General features: G+C 36.2%; 1 protein-coding gene across 3 annotated transcripts in view; it reads right to left on the reverse strand.

The window, feature by feature from the left end:
- Positions 1 to 17,441, reverse strand: part of CTNNA3 (catenin alpha 3) — a 1,783,100-nt gene that overhangs the window by 1,760,525 nt on the left and 5,134 nt on the right. The window contains exon 1 of one of the 3 annotated variants that reach the window (XM_030941007.1): positions 14,478 to 14,589. The exons of 1 other annotated variant lie outside the window; for it this stretch is intronic. The gene's annotated coding sequence lies outside the window, so the exon portion shown is untranslated. Of the gene's footprint in view, positions 1 to 13,943; positions 14,010 to 14,477; positions 14,590 to 17,441 lie in introns of those variants that run through there. One more of the 3 variants, XM_030941009.1, reaches the window with a different exon arrangement.

Consider the following 17,441-nt stretch of genomic DNA (forward strand, 5'->3'; position numbering starts at 1 on the left):
GCTCCTCTTAATAAAACTATAATTCTTTTACATAAGTTGACATATTCTTGTGGGATGACTTGGAAACCTAACCATCTATAATGTGGTTCCTATAGAAAATTCCCTAATACCAAATATTTAATTAAAAAAAAAAAAGATTAACTTTTGTAACACAATTAGTTTGCAAGGTGATGGCTGATTCTCCTTTAAGCTTATTAAATTCCATGACATGACACAGTCATCATACTTACCTAATGAGTCTAACTTTATACTCACTTTTCAACTAAACTGTTTAAGTCTTTTTTTTTTTTTCAAAGATTACTGCAAACTCAAGTCTCTTATCACATCTTTAAACAACTAATTTGTATTTACTCCTCAATGCAGAATTTTATTTTGTCCTCCTAACACCTTATCCTGTAGAATATGGACTTTTATTCCTGCTAGTCAAAAATCGTTTTGGAAGAACCCAACACATTAACGCGCCCTCCCATTTCCCTGTTTATCCATTAATTTGTCCAGTAGGAATTCTAGAATTCCCTATTAAGTCATTAAACAGGTGAAAGCCAGACATAAAACCTAATTTTGATACTGTTACAAATCTCTTTCCAGATATGTAATGATCAATTAATAAACACTTTAGACATGATTTTCAATATTATTAAATGCTGTTGTGTGAAATAATCTACCTTTTTCATTTTGTCAAAAATACAGATAAATCATGAAGAGGCTTTTCCAAATGTTTTAATGAAATAGAAACACCCTTTCTACACCTTCCTGCTAAAGAGCTCAAAAAATATATATTTATAGTTTGGCATGACTTGTTCGTGAAGAATTCATGCTGACTGCTAGTAATTACTGCCCTTTATTTACAAATAAGGTTTTTAGTTTTCCTACAGATTGGCATCTAGATGTCCAGTTTAATTAAAGAGATCACCTTTTTACCTATGTTGAAAATAAGAATATTTGCTCTTCTCTATGTATTAGTCAGTTCATGGTGCTATAACAAACAGATCATAGACTGGGTGGCTTAAACGACAAACATTTACTTCTCACAGTTTCAGAGGCTGGAAAGTCCTAGTTCAAGGTACTGGCACATCTGGTGTCTGGTGAGGGCCTACTTTCTGGTCTACAGATGGCTGCCTTCTCTCTGTATCTTCACATGGCAGACAGCAGAACACATCATGTCTCTTCTTGTAAGGACATTAATCCTATTGATGAGGACTATACACTCATGGCCTAATTAGCTCCCAAAGGCTCCACCATTCTAATATCATCACCCTGGGGGTTAGGATTTCAAAACATGGATTTGCAGTTGGGGGTGAGGAAGATACAAACATTTAGTTCAGAGCACTCTGCTTTCTGGCAGGTCTGCCATTTCTCAAGGACTCCCAAGAAAGTTTTTATTATCACATCTAAAGATCATTTTAGGATTCAGGGATATACTTCTTTTGGATGTATGTACTTCAACAAACTTAAAGAGACTAGGTTATCTTCTTTACTTTCATCATCTAGAGTTTCAATTATTGTTTAATTAATTAAAAATTTTATTAGGTAATACAAGGTTTAATAATGTATATAGTGAAACCAAATCTCTCTCTCTCGTCCCTGTCTTCCTACCACCTAATTTCCCTCCCAGAGGCAACTACTTTGGGCACTTACTCTTATAGTTCCAGAGATATCATACATAATGCCAAAACATATGGATTTATATATTTAATACAAATTATAACATCTTTGTTTTCTACTCAATTCAATTCCCTTATATTAATCTTTGTTCCACCCTTGCCAATTTGACATCATAGTTTAGATGTATCATATGTCATCTATTAATCTCTTATCATGTGACTCATGTAGAGGATCTATTCCTTCCTGTTTTTGTTTTTCTTCCTTACCTTCAGCATGTCCTGCCAGCCCTGGCAAATGAGAAGTGCTTTAGCCTTCCCAACATTACTTTTCCTAGTTTCTGCCATTCTCTTTTATTTTGCCTTCAGTCAGGTGTCCCCGTATTAAGCTATTCTTGCATTGCTATAAGAAATACCTGAGATTGGGTAATTTATAAAGAAAAGATATTTAATTGGCTCATGGTTCTGCAGGCTATACAGAAAGCATGGTGCTGGCATCTGCTCAGCTTCTAGGGAGGGCTCAGGGAGCTTTTACTCATGGCAGAAGGCAAAGTGGGGAGCAGGCATCTCACATGGTGAGAACAGGAGCAAGAGAGAAAGAGAGGGAGGTGCCACACACTTTTAAACAGCCAGATCTCTCAAGAACTCACTCACTATCATGAGGACAACACCAAGAGGCTAGTGCTAAGCCATCATGAGAAATCCGCCCCCAAGGTCCAATCACTCCACACCAGACCCCATCTCCAACACTGGGAATCACAATTCAACATGAAATTTGGACGGCGACAAATATCCAAACTACATATGTCCCTCTTCTCATCTTTGATCCATATTCTTTCAAATTTGTACCCCAACATAGATACATTGGAGTTTGGGGTTGTTTATGTTGTTGTTCAACAACTATTTATGGAGCACTTAAACACATCAGCCACAATCTTAGTTTCCAGTGAAAGAAAAAGTAGTAAAGCCCAGGCCCTACCAACTATGCATCTTCTTTCTTCATGTTTATCACATTCCTTTTATGTCGTATTTAGTCCCTTGGAATCATATTTAGTGTTAATCTAAAATTGTTGAAATTTACTTCTCTGGAAGTCTAGGAAGCATGTCTAACATTATCTTATTTGGGATTATCACCCAAATAAATGGTCACTTTCTCTATAAACCCGGGCAAAAGCTGCCCCACCCCCTATCCTCATGCTTTGGAAGTGACCATGGGGCCAAGATGATGTACCCACCCAGAGTCCACATCTATTCTATCCTATCCTACCCAGGGTAGCCAGTGTCTCAACTCCCTGCTCAACCAGTGCAAACCCACTTCCAGTGCCTATGCTGGCCTCTTTGTGGAATTCATCCTTCTAAGACTGAATCATTCAATGTGCCCAACCCTATACCTGAAAGGTAGCCAAAACTCAATGAGTGCAGATTGAGTTTGGGTGTACAGGCTGAGCTGTCTACTTGCAGGCACTCAAGGCCCCTCAAGTGCAAGACGGTCAGAAGTGGGAAGAGAAGAGAACAGACCATGTGTCAGGGACACAGAGGTGAGCTCTGTCTCCATCACCTCCTTCTAAAAGGAACCTGAGAATTCTAAAACCAATCTTGCCTTCTGGGTCATTTCGAAGGTATATTTCTCAAAGTAGAGAGATTGGTGGGTAGAGCCTACTTTAGCAGCCTATTACATAGAATTGTAACTTACACACGTAGGCATATGGTGTGCAGGCCTCCGTCTGTACCCTCACACTTCCCACTACAAACGTTAAAGATAGGCCTGCCCAGACTTTCTAGCACTCCATATCACCAAGTGGCCAGATTCGCTTCTTTCATTGTTTCCTCAATATACCGAGATATATAATTGCCAAAGAGTTAAGCTGAAAAGTCATGTTATTCCACCTCTTTTTTTTTTTTTTTTTTTTTTTTTTTTTTTTTTGGAGAGACAGGGTCACTCTGTTGCCCAAGCTGGAGTGTCAGTGGCATGATCACAGCTCACCACTGCAACCTCTGCCTCCCAGGCCCAAGCGATCCTCCCACTCAGCCTCTCAAGTAGCTGGGACAACGGGCGCTCATCACCACACCTGGCTAAGTTATTCCACTTCTAAGAGAAGGTTTCTTAAAATTTTTAGAACGTGTCATCTGTTACTATAACAGTTTTTTAAATCTGGACCAGGAAAGTTATTGAAGTGATAAGTTCTGTGACAATATCACTTCTTACTTCTCTTTTCTCCATGCAAATGCTCTCTGTTATTATTCTTTCCTTAAGCTTCTGATTTCCATGCAAGAGTGTGCATTCACTATATGTATATTTCTCTACCTCTTTTATTAAAATTATTTTGTGAACATTCAAAATTCCATTCATGAGTAAATAAAAGGTTAAATAGTCAAAAATACAGAAATAAAAAACATTCATGATTTATTAGTATATCTGTGATTGTATTTAATTTGTGTTCTCCCAGGTAACTATCCTTATTTATTACTGACCTTCTCCCATGTTTTCTCCTGATAAGTATTACACATCATCTCTATTAACATGGTTCTTTCTATGCCCTAATTATTGTCATAACACTAGCACATACATACAGGTGTGCGGATTCATACACGTTTGATGGTTTTATCTGGAAATAAGTGTCTCTTCCTCAAGTTTAAACTATTCTGATCATGTCAACAAGTCTTCCACCAAAAGTATCTTTGGACTTCATGGATTCATGGTGGATCTCATTTAGTGAAACTCTATTTAGTTAAATATAAAAGAGAAATATTTTTATTAATAGTAGGGGTCAATGCCCACCATCATCACAAATGTTCACCTTTGCCTAATACCCTATCCTCCCAAAATATCAGAAGAAAGGATCAGCAACTAGTGAAAGACTGTCAAGTACTGAAATAACGTTCTAAAAGAGCATTTTTAAAATTTTCATTAAGAATTTATCTTGAGGCCGGGTGTGGTGGCTCATACCTGTAATCCCAGCACTTTGGGAGGCGGAGGCCAGGCTTCCACTACAATCTCCTGAGGTCAGGAGTTCAAGACCAGCCTGGCCAACATGGTGAAACCCTGTTTCTACTAAAAATACAAAAATTAGCCAGGCATGGTGGTCTGTGCCTGTAATCCCAGCTACTCAGGAGGCTGAGACAGGAGAATCGCTGGAACCTAGGAAGCAGAGGCTGCAGTGAGCCGAGATTAGAAGATCATGAAACAGAGTGAGATTCTGTCTCAAAAAAAAAAAGAATTTATCTTGAATGCATAACAACTTTATAAGCCTTGCTCTCCCCCATCACCATGCCTCAGAAAAAGTAGTATAATATAGTCAGAAATAATGTATAGCATTGAAACCAAATGTTAACTGAAAAAAAAAAATCTAAGTCATCACAAGAAGATTTAAGTAAAGGAAAAGGAGGCAAAGGAAGTTTGCTGCACAATATTATCATAGCTGACTTTATACAATTCAGTCTTGGCTAGAGTGAAATGAAATGGAAAGAAGACAACTATAACATAAAACTTCCACTACAATCTCTATACACACTGGTTTTCCAAGCCCCACCTCCATGTTTCCAGTGCAATCATTTGCTGGTATGTTTGGCCTACCAAGAAAGAAATACATACACCTTCTACTCACTTGGTAAACAAAAGGATCTGAGGTTTGTCAGAGAATCAATAAAATCAAGCAACTGCCTGATATCATATGTGATGAAGGAACAGTTGGGTCTCATTCTTTTCAAATGCTCTTCCTACACTTTACAAATATTTTTGATGTATTTACATAGAGAGCAATAATCTTTATAAACTCTTCCACCTAGCTTTTCGGTAGGCTATAAGAGCAAAATGATATGAGATCAGAGGCATCCCTAGACTATAGGGCATCATTCATTTATTCATTCTTTCAACTTATATTTACTGGCTGTCTATTCTGTGCCAATCATGAATACAGTGACCATAAACAATATAGATAATAAAAAGTAAATGATTTCATATATTAGAAAATAACACATGCTATTTTAAAAAAGAAAAAGCAGAATAGAGTAGGCAGGGCTGGGTGATAGAGAAGTTCAGAGCAGATTTCAGTATTAAATAAGGTCAAGATTAGCCTCATTGAGAAGGAGACATTTGAGCAAAACTTGAAGAGGCAAGAAAATTAGCCAAGCAGACAGCTGGGGGAAGAGCACTGCAGGCAGATGTAACATCACAGCAGAAGCCTAAGGCAGGAAAGCAGTGGCAAAACAGCAAGGAGGCCAGTCTAAGTAGGGCAGAGTGAGCTACAAAGAGCATAGTAAGAGAGAAAGACAGAAAAGTAATGGAGGCTGCAGATCATAAGAACTACCGCAGATGTTTGAGCACTAAAACATCAACTGTTTTATTCTTTAGAGGACTCACTCTGGTGAATAGAATGAAGTACGAAGGGCAAAAGAAAAAGTAGGGACAGCCATTGGGAGTTCCCATAGTAACCTAGATGAGATAAAATAATGGCTTAGAACTGGTTGGTGGTAGCAGAAGTGGACACAGCGTTCAGATTGTAGATATAGTTTGGCAATTGAGCCAACAGGAATTCATGAAAGATTAAACCTAGGATAGAGAGAACTCAAGATATCTTTAAGTTTTTCGGTCTGGAGCAACTGGAAAGATGGAGTTGCCATTAACTGAGATAGGAATGGCTGCAAGAGGAGCAGGAAGAAGCAGAGTTCAGCTGGGGACATGATAAATTTGAGGTGCATATTAACATCAAAGTGAAGATGTAAAGTAGGCAGTTGGATATACAAGAGCAGAGTTTGAAAGAGAAATCTGAAATGAAAATGTAACTTTTGGAGTTGTCAGCATAAAGGTAGATACAATGAGACCACCAAGGAAGCATGTAGACTAGAAAGAGGTAGGTTGAAGTCCACTATTGCAAGTGAATGGAAATACAGGCAGTAATATTCAGAGTATGATTGTAGAATTGAGATTTGCCTTCAGGTGAATTTTAAAAATATGCCCCTTCTGGACAGATGGATTAGAAAACTGACTGGGCACGGTGGCTCACGCCTGTAATTCCAGCACTTTGGGAGGCTGAGGCAGGTGGATCACCTGAGGTCAGGAGTTCGACATCAGCCTGGTCAACGTGACAAAATTCCATCTCTACTAAAAATAAAAAAAAATTAGCCGGGCATTGTGGTGGGCACCTGTTATCCCAGCTACTCGGGAGACTGAGGCAGAAGAATAACCTGAACCCAGGAGGCGGAAGTTGCAGTGAGCTGAGATCATGCCATTACACTCCAGCCTGGGCAACAACGGTGAAATTCCATCTCAAAAAAAAAAAAAAAAGAAAACTATGCCACTCTCTGAGTAGACACAGCCCTGCGAGTGTTAGCAGAAAGGCCCACAGTTTGCCCAGCAGAGGGAGGGCTAGATTTCATCTCCACTCAGACCCTCAGCTGGGTAATACGCAGCAGCCCACGTGAGACATCCTGTCACTGCACCCCGCAACCTCCACTGTCTGCTAAAGCGTTCTTAAATTCTCTTACCTCTCAACACTATTGGGCCTCAGTGATTATCAGTGTCAGCTTTAAAGTTGGACTGCCTGGGTGACAATCCAGGCTCTGTTCCCTGCTCGCTGGTGACTTTACCCAAATTACTGATCTTTCCTGAACATCAGTTTCCTAATCCATAAAATGAGAATAATAAGAGTACCTACCTCAAAGGAATCTTCAAGATTACATAAGAAAATCCATATAAAATCCATTAACTTAGCCAATATCTCTGACACCTGGCAGGGGCTCAACAAACGTTAGCTGATATCATTATCCCCTTTTAAGTGAAAGAACAGAATCTACTTGTCTACATTCAGATTAAAACTCTCCCTCATCTATAGAGCTCATAATTATTATTCAAGAGTGTTTCACTCATTGTTTTCATTACAAAAGACTTTAAAACAAAGCTTCCCTCTGGTGCCTCATTTTATTGGATTTCTTGACATCAAAATCACTTCAAAATCAATAAGGTATATTTCCTACATGTGCACTAATTAGAAATGCAACATGCCTAAAGTACTCTTTAAAAAAACAAACAAACACACTCCTAATGCACAACAGCCTCCTAAAGGATCTTGAGCCCTTTGAAATCAATTCCAGAGTGGCACATAAAAGGTATGCCCCAAGGTTAGGGCTACAATTGTTAGATGCACTAAGTGTGGGGAACTCCAAGAGTCTGTACTTTTTATTTCCTTAGCATCCAAAATCTCTGAGTTTCAACAGAACAAAACAATGTTACATTTTAGAACGAAAGGTAAATACCATTAGCATGTTGTAATTCAAGCTTTATAAAGCTTATTTGAGTATTTGAAGTTCTCTTTACTAAATCTTTAGATAACCATCTTATTGATGTTTTTTGAAAAATGACCAGATTGAGCCTCCCCCAAAATGATGAGTTTTATAAATTCTTTATGAAAAGATTCAAACAAAATTAATTAAATTTAAAAATTTGTTTCTTCTAGCCATAGCACCCAAAATTAAACATGTTTCCTCACACATACAACCAAAATGAAAGCAGCAAAAATGGTTTAAAAAAGTTACCTTAACCAATATGAAATATGAAAACAAAAAAAAAACAGATTCTACTTATATTTAGGTCTTATAATGTCCTTCTGATTATGAATAGCTGGTCAAATCTAATCTCCCTCTTAAAAAAAGCAAAAAGTCATAATTCAATTTCTGACTTACCTGAAAAGTAACATTGTACATGAGAATTTCACAAGACGACTTTATGACCCTGATAACATACCATTTAGTTATTTTATAAAATGTCAGTTCACACTAAAAGCTCACCACAATGGCAAACATTTTCAAAATTGCAGCTACAGAGAAAGGACAGAAATGCCTCATGGTTAGTTACTCTATGTAGCAATGCCTTCTACTTAAGGACATTTTGTACCATATAAAAATTATGCCAAAATGGAGACCCATCTTATATAAACCCAGCATGAAGGTTACCTACATATTTTTTAAAAGCCATAGAACTAAATTAGTCAAATTGAAGTCAAAGAAGAAGCTAATCTAATATATGAGACAACAGAGAAGCTTTCACTGAATCACCAGAACAAGAATAACCTTCAGCTAGAAGGCATCAAGTTTAAGCAACCAGGGCAGAAGTAACATGCCCTTCACATACACTTTGAAGGTAACAGAGGCTTCTGTTGCTGCAAGTCCAGTGAGCCTATGGGTCCATTCCATTCCATATATTGTAAAACAGCTCAACTATATATGAATTCTTGTAAGGTCTGATATTTTTAAAAAGCAGAGAACAAAAAGAGAATGGCAAAGGTGGTAGAATTCTCACCAACCTCAATGAGAAGCCAAAAAAATTCTCATTTCTTCTTTGTTCTCTGTTTAGCTAGAAATGAATAAAAGCCTGCTTATCAGAATAAAGAAAATGAAACCAAAGTCCTTGAAAACACTATATTCATTTTTCTATAAATCAATACACTTGGGAAAACAAATAGTATGTAACTGGGGAATTTCAGCTCCTTCTGTGTCTCCTAGTTTTCCATTCTGTCATACTCCTTGAAGAGAATTTTCAAAAGTCTCTGCCAGAATCTTTAAATCTAACCATCCAAGTTCATTATTTATCAATATTTTCTTAAAGTTTCTCCAGGAACACTGGCTAAATACCTATTAACCCTACTTAACTGTTTCTTATTGCACATGTTAAGTATCCTCTCTATAGGAAATAGATGATTTTTCTCCCCTAGCTTCAAAACACCACCCTCCTGGTTCTCCCCAACAATTTAGAATTCAAGAAACAAATGGAAACAAACAACAAAACATTAGTAACATTAGAAGTGTGCCATACACATGGACTGAGAATACATTTGGGGACATGGTGGGCAGACTAGCAATTTGCTGTGGAATTACACAGCAAAAAGAAGATGGAAAAGCCACAAACACTCATCTTCACTCATCTTTCATAGCAAGAGATCAATAGATACTATTTGAGGTTGAATGCAATTTCTCATTCACGGAAAAATATGTAAATTTAACCATGTAAAAAGCCTCCCAACCTCATTCATAATAAGACAGATGAGAATTAAAATACATTGAGATATTCTTTCTCACCTTTCAAATTGGCAAATACCAAAATTTTGATAACGAACTCTGTTAGTAAGGCTGCAGAAAAAACAAATACTCTTATACCTTGCTTCTAGATATTTAAAATGTTATCCCTATGGAGGGCAAATATGCAATACATGTACATGTAAGAATTTAAACTTTGACCCAGCAATTCAGTTTTTAGGAATTTACCTCAAATATAAAAATAAAAAGTGATGTATGCCCAAAGCAATTAATTGCAGCAAAGAGAGAGAAAAGGAAGGAAGAAAGAAAGAGAAAAAGGAGGGAGGGAGGGAGGAAGGAATGTTGGCCCTTTCTTCACATCACATACAAAAACTTACTTGAAATGGATCATAGAGCTAAAGGTAGGAACTAAAGGTATTAAACTTCTAGAAGAAAACATAGGAAAAAAAATCATTGTAACCTTGGCAAAGTTTTCTTAGATGCAACACCAAAAGCATGATCTATAAAGGAAAAAGTTGATAAACTGGACTTCATGAAAATTCAAACTTTGTGAAAACACAAACCATAGACGGGGACAAAGTATTTTGAAAATCTACATATGACAAAGGTCTTGTATCCAGGAAATATAAAGAACCCTTAGAACTCAATAATTAAATGAAAAACAACTCAACTCTTTAAATGGGAAAAAAATAAATAAATTGAAAAGACATCTTACCAAAGAAAATACATAGAGGGTAAATAAGCACATGAAAAATGTTCAACATCATTAGTCACTAGAGAAATGAAATTAAAGCCAAAATACGTACTCCTTCACACATGCTAGAATGGCTAAAATCTGAAAGATTATAATAAATACTAGAGCTAGCAAAGATGAGAAACAACTGGAAATCTCACACATTGCTAGCGAAAACGTAAACTGGTACAGCCACTTACAGAAAAAAGCTTGGGGCCGGGCGCGGTGGCTCACGCTTGTAATCCCAGCACTTTGGGAGGCCGAGGTGGGTGGATCACAAGGTCAGGAGATCGAGACCATCCTGGCTAATACGGTGAAACCCCGAGTCCACTAAAAATACAAAAAATTAGCCGGGCGTGGTGCGGGCACCTGTAGTCCCAGTTACTCAGGAAGCTGAGGCAGGAGAATGGCATGAACCTGGGAGGCGGAGCTTGCGGTGAGCCGTGATAGCACCACTGCACTCCAGCCTGGGTGACAGAGTGAGGCTCCCTCTCAAAAAAACAAAAAAAAAAAGCTTGGATGTCTCTTATAAAGTTAAACATATACCCATTCTATAACTCAGCAGTTCTACTTCTTAGGTATTTAGCCAAGAGAAATAAACACTTATGTCCACATAGATACCTGTATGCAAACATTCATGGTGGCCTTATTCATAAGACAGTCATCCCCCCAATCCTTGGGGGATATGTTCCAGGACCCCCAGTGGATGCTTGAAACCTGGGATAGTACCAAACCCTATAAATACTATGTTTTTTCCTATTCAACACACATCTAATAAAGTTTATAAATTAGGCACAGTAAGAGATGAACAACAATGACATAATAAAATAGAACAATTTTAGCAATATATTGCAATAAAAGTTATGTGAATGTGCTCACTCATTCTCTCTCTCAAAATATCTTATTTTGTGTAATATTTTTGAACCATGGGTAACTGAAACTGCTAAAAGTGAAACCATGGATAAGAAGGGGCTACTGTAGTCAGACACTAGAAACAACTCAAATTTTCACCTACAAGTGAATGGATAAACAATTTGTGACACAAGCATACCATCACATGTTATGCAAGAAGAAAGAATGAACCAAGTATACAGGCAACGATATGAACGAATATCAAAAGCATTTTGCTGAGTGAGAATCAGATATAAATAAGTACACACTATATGATTCCATTTATATAACATTTTTGAAAGGACAAAAATATAGAGACAGAAAACAGATTGCTAGTTGCCAGATGCCAACGGCTGATGTAATCAATTGACTGCAGAAGGGCACAAAGAAACTTTTCAGCATGTTGGGGATATGCTATTTGATTGTGGTGATGATGGTTCTATAACTGTATATGATTGTCAGAACTCATCAAACTGTAAACTTTAAAGGAGTGAATTTAATATGGTGTATAAAAATTATTTCTCGATAAATTTGACTTTTAAAACTATCTTTTCTGTTCATCTCTTATCCAAGTGGCACAGAAATATTTCTACATTATTTCATCCACTATATAATTACAGGTGTCCACTGATATCCTTTGGCTCCATGAGCTCTTTGTTAAGTTCTCCGAACTAATACTTTCAAAAGTTAATTTGCTTTTTCTAAGTGTCTTGGCCCTTCTTGTACATCTGTCAATTTACAGTATTTGGTGCCTAAACCCTACCTAACTTCTTAATAGTATTCATTCCCAGGCTTCACACTGTGTGTTCAGGTTATTCTCAATGTCATCCTGGATATCTGATCAGTTATTTGTTATATATTTGATTTATAATTTTTCTGGCAAGAACTCTAAGTCAACAACAACAAAAAAAAAAAGAACTCTGAGTCAACCTATCTATGTGTTTCCAGTACAAAACTATAAAAACAAGAGCTTTCAGTATTTGTCTGTTTTTGTACTGCTTTAAAAAAAATCATTTCCTTTTTTTTTTTTTTTTTTTTTGGTTAAAGCTAGCGCAGGTTTTATTTTGGACCCAAAAAAAAAAAAGCAATTGAATTGTTCTGTAACTTGAGGCACGGGCAAGGGTGGTCCCCAGGCAGTAAACTCTCCCACGGGTGGGCTGAGGGGCTAGGGCTGAGCCTCAGGTGGGTCTCCTGTTTCCTGTGCTCCTCTGCACAACAGCCTCCCTCCCAAGATCTGGGGCAGCCGCAGGAGGGACAGGCTGGGAGGGGCTGCCGCAGCTGTTGACTTGGGCAGGATGTCAGAGGACTCAGACACCAGCTTCCCATCGCAGGTCTAGGTCTTCTTCACAACCACAGCCCTGGTGAATCATTTCTTATTGACCTTACTTTTAACAATGAATAAAAAAGAGCCAAGTGACTGTCCCTGGCTCATCATGATAATATCAGAAGACAACACTGAAAATCCTTAGCAGATTTTAACTACTACCATCTTGTCTCTTTTCAATACTGCTGTGTGACAGCAGCGAGTTTCTAAGTTAGTTCACTTAGACAAGCCCAGTTTAGTGAGTACAAGGCCCAGAGTACCAGAATCTTCAACATAGTAGGTGTCTTGCGAGTATTTGAAGATGAAAGTACATTATAAAGTCCTGTCTCTGGTTTCCTTCTTTCTACTCAACAACTGTTTTTACCAGTTAGATCAATCCAGTTAATTTTGACCTTACAGAAGTTGAAATTCAAGTTAAATTTACTGCTAGATTAAAAGGGTGAAAAGAAGGAAAGTAGCTAATCCCATTTACAACAATTTATTTTTTTTAAATACTAGGACCAGTATTCATATATTTATACAAAATTGCTAAATATATTTTATTTTAAACATTGTCTTGATCGTGTCTGTTCTAATATGTAGATATTTTATCTTATTTAGATCACTCCGGTTGTTTCCAAAAAAACTAAGCTTCCTTTAATCTCTCTTCTGAACTAACCAAGTTTTTTTCTGAACACTTGGGGCCACATTTATGTTCACATAAGTTAGTGTGTGGGTTAAAAGGGTAGCAGTTCTTCATTATTTTTCACCAAAACACAAGTGACATTTAAAGCGTATTTAATATTCACAATCTAAGATACTCTCCTCATTCCAGACTGCCACCGAGGTAAGAGGAGGCAACTGGTTTGCATGAAACTCCACCATAAGATTTCTGAAACCCTGTATTTTCTCTCTCACCAATCCATAATACACCACAGTTATCGTTGAGAATTGCTGCATTTATTTTATTGTTTTTTCTTACTCCTGGCTGTTTTATATCCCACACTTGTTTTCTGTCTTCTTTCACTCCACACTTAATTTATCCTATCTTGAATATCATGCAGCCTTATAAACCACCTTAAATCCTTTCTCGAACAAGGCAAGGAATAAGTAAAGAGTCATTCTAGGTATCTGAAAAAGCAATCTTTTCTCATTTACCTTAGATAAAGCCTTACAACTTTAACTTCTTGCTGCCTCTTAGCTATGCTCTACCGTACTGAATATACAAGTATTGGAAATCATGAGTTTCTCCTTTTTTGCTTTACCAATTCTCTGTTTAAAAATATTTAAGTCTGCACACAAAAACTACAGGGAAAATAGCCATGCACAATTTAAGTTTAAAAGCCCATAACAGCAATTAAATTGTTTGCACAAATAACCTACTTACTGTACAATTTTTGTGTCTAAAGTATGTGAAGTTTCGCGTGCCTTGCATACAGTTACTCAATCATTATAGTAATAGCTCAGTTACAGAGTAGGAGTTTTTAAATGAGCTGATGTAAGACTACTATAGCTTAGGCATTGGCACATGAGAATTTGTTTTAGTGCTATTTTTAAAACCACTAATAAACAGCAGACTCGAGCCTCTGCTCAATTGAATCTGCCTGAGTTGTGAAATAAAAAAATGTGTAAGAGAACCACATTTTTATCTAAATCTGAAATGCCTGCTAATATACTCGGAAAAGTAGACATTTAAAATTGGAGCTTTCATAAAATAGTCTAGAGTTTAGTGTTACTAAAAGGAAAATTAGTTATAAAAGTAAAAATTGTACAACATAATAGTTTCTATTCATCCCATTTTATAGAAATAATGTCCTTTCATTTCCCCCAAAGTTATCTAACCGAGCAACAGATAATCTATAATTACTAGGATTTGCCTTATAGTAAAGTTTGATTTTTAAAAGTTTGACACTCCACTCACCTACTGCAGGACACAGTATTGCCCATATACAGATACTAAACCAATTGTCTAAGCAATTTCTTGTATTTAGAAATTCAGTGCCACTATCATGGCTCACAATTTGGCTTATGATGCATCTGTAAGCAAACAGCCTGACAAGCACCCTAGTGTATTTCAGGATGACTGACAGGACACAGTGGCCCAAGCAAGAAGGGGGGATGGGTGCTCTTAAAGCAACATGCCAGTGAAGGGTAACATCAAACAGCAGAATCAGACCCGAAATTCTATTTTTCAGATTTACAACGAAATAATAATACATTATCCACTATCAACTTCTAAATACAACTTGCATGGTCATTATGTACCCAAAACACTATAAATCCCAAAGTAGAATTTTTGAGAATTTGTAAAAGTAGAAAGAAAAAAATGTAAAACAGGCATGTTATATGATACTTCCCTGAAGTGATCAAGCTTTCAGGTTACTTAAGAATATGCCAGTTATTTTTAACAGAAATTAAATCAGGCTATCCACAGAAAAGCCATTCTTTCTTTTCCTTATCATATCAATTTTTATTTTAGATTCAGGGAGTACTTGCACAGGTTTGTTATATGGGTATACTACATGATACTGAGGTTTAGGGTATGATTGATCCCATCACCCAGGAAGTAGGCCTAGTGCCCAATGGTGAGGTGAGAAAAGCAATTCTTATGTCACCTTCAGATATTTGTCAATAGCTCTTACAACAGCAATTTAGGAATAACTAATGAAGGTAATTTAAATATCTTGAATTAATCCGAATTGTTATTGAGGATAGGGGCCAGAGATTCATGTATTTTTCCCCCTACTGCATTCCCTCCCTATGAGCTACTTCATGATTAAAATATAGACCAAAAGATTAAGAAATTCCAGTTATAGATATTTCTACATTAATTTCACTTTGGAAAACATTTAAGTAACATATTGGCTTCATTCTTCACATTTACAATTTTTCCTATATTATTTCACAATACTCTGCACTGCTCAATCTTTATAATAAAGCAATCATCCATATTTTAAAAACAAACAAAAAAGCCAAGTCACTCATTTTTAAACACAATCCCTCATTTAGCCAGTAGAGGGTATTATTAGATTCTGAAAGCCCACATATTGCACCCAATAACATGTATTTTTATACTTCAGCTAGGAACTGGGACACGTCATCTCGACTTTCCTTAGTAAATGCACTTGGAAATATCCCATTTTACTTTGCCCATATAAATTTGACTTTTAGAGCCCAGATTAATGTTTCTTATCTGTATCAGACTACCATTATTTCCTCCTCTATCTGCTCCATCAGCTGCATCCTCTGAAATAAAAGAAAAGCACTAGAAGACCAAGAAGTGGCAGAATTACCAAGAAGTAGCAGAATTGGGTTCAACCATCAGAAAGACTTTCCACAATCCTAAATTTTTCTGGGACAAACAAACAAACAACAATCTTACATAAAGATTCTAAGCTCCATTAAAAAATCCAAAACAAATTCTGAAGAAAACAGAACTAAACTATAGGATAAAATCTCTCTTCAAAATCATACGATGTTTGCAACCTCTTTAACTCATATATTGTAATTGCCCTGTTTAATATTTGCTAAATTTTCATTATATATTAGAAGCCACAGGCTAATTTTTAAAGATATATTTCCTGCTATTACAGCATTATTATATTTCTCATAAACATGCAGTATTATGACTAACAAAGTTCCCATATAATTTATAGGTTATTTATTTTACAACTTAACATTCAGTGTGGAAAGACATGGATAGCAATTTGATTTATTCTAAAAATAAAAATTTTACTATCTAATTAGCTAAAATCATTAACTCCCACAAATTTATCTTGGCTGAAGATAAAAAATGTTCTGTTTCTTTGATGCTATTTTATCACAAACATCACGTTAACTATGGCAAAAGTGAAAACACAAGTTCAAAGAGCAACCTCTTTCTTCATGCTCTGATTTGCCACCAATGACACATCCTCTATGCTAAAGTACTAAATTTTCCAAAGAGAAAATAAATGTTAATTCTCTCCCTCAATTGTCATTCAAAATAAGAAATTACAGGTTATTTTCCTTTAAAGGGGAATTCTGTTTCTAATAATAAAAACAAGCATTGGGTTCTTCACTGAAAGAAACTGCTCTATAAGATCATTTCTCATACTCAAATGTGGTAGTTTCTTTCCCCATGTAATAACTAACAATAGCCATGTAAATATCACATTTTACATTTAGAAATAAAGTAGATCCCTTTTAAAGATATTCTTTCATGAAATTTTATATCCTCAATTTTCTAAACAGATATATTCGCTATAATATAAAATAGATACCTGGGCTTTTTTCTCAAATTAACTTATCAGATAAGCCACTATTCAGAAGAAAACTGAAAAGTCAGTTTTGTCAGTAATTTGCTTATCCTTTTTGCCAATCATCCACACATTTTGGAATATGTATATAAATAATTTTGTTGTTGTTGTTTCTAGTTACCCACTTAACTCTACTTTACTTTTCAACTCTGAGTTTGGTACCTGACACAGGCTCTCCTGAAGTACGTCTCACTCCATGGTTTTCGGTTTCCCTAGGTGCCTTAAGAACCTACATCTAAAGGCCTTATTAGTCTCAATTCTATTTGTAGATTTAAAAAAAAATTAAGGATAATGCTTAGGGGGAGGGAGAGATTGAATAAGCAGTGAATAGATACGGCTTATTTAAAATATCCCTTTTTACTTTTAGCAAAAATGCCTCCACACACTATATACTCTATCTGAATTTTCAATATATTTTGTATATACAGTAGTCCTCCCTTATAGACAAGGTATGTGTTCCAAGACCCATAGTGAATTCTAGAAACCACAGATAGTTCCGAACCCTATATATGTTTTTCCTATACCTACAAACTGTGATAAACCTTAATTTATAAATTAGGCAAGAAATTAACAATAATAATTATAAA

The sequence above is a fragment of the Rhinopithecus roxellana genome, chromosome 11 (assembly GCF_007565055.1).
Source record: "Rhinopithecus roxellana isolate Shanxi Qingling chromosome 11, ASM756505v1, whole genome shotgun sequence".
Classification (NCBI taxonomy): domain Eukaryota; kingdom Metazoa; phylum Chordata; class Mammalia; order Primates; family Cercopithecidae; genus Rhinopithecus; species Rhinopithecus roxellana.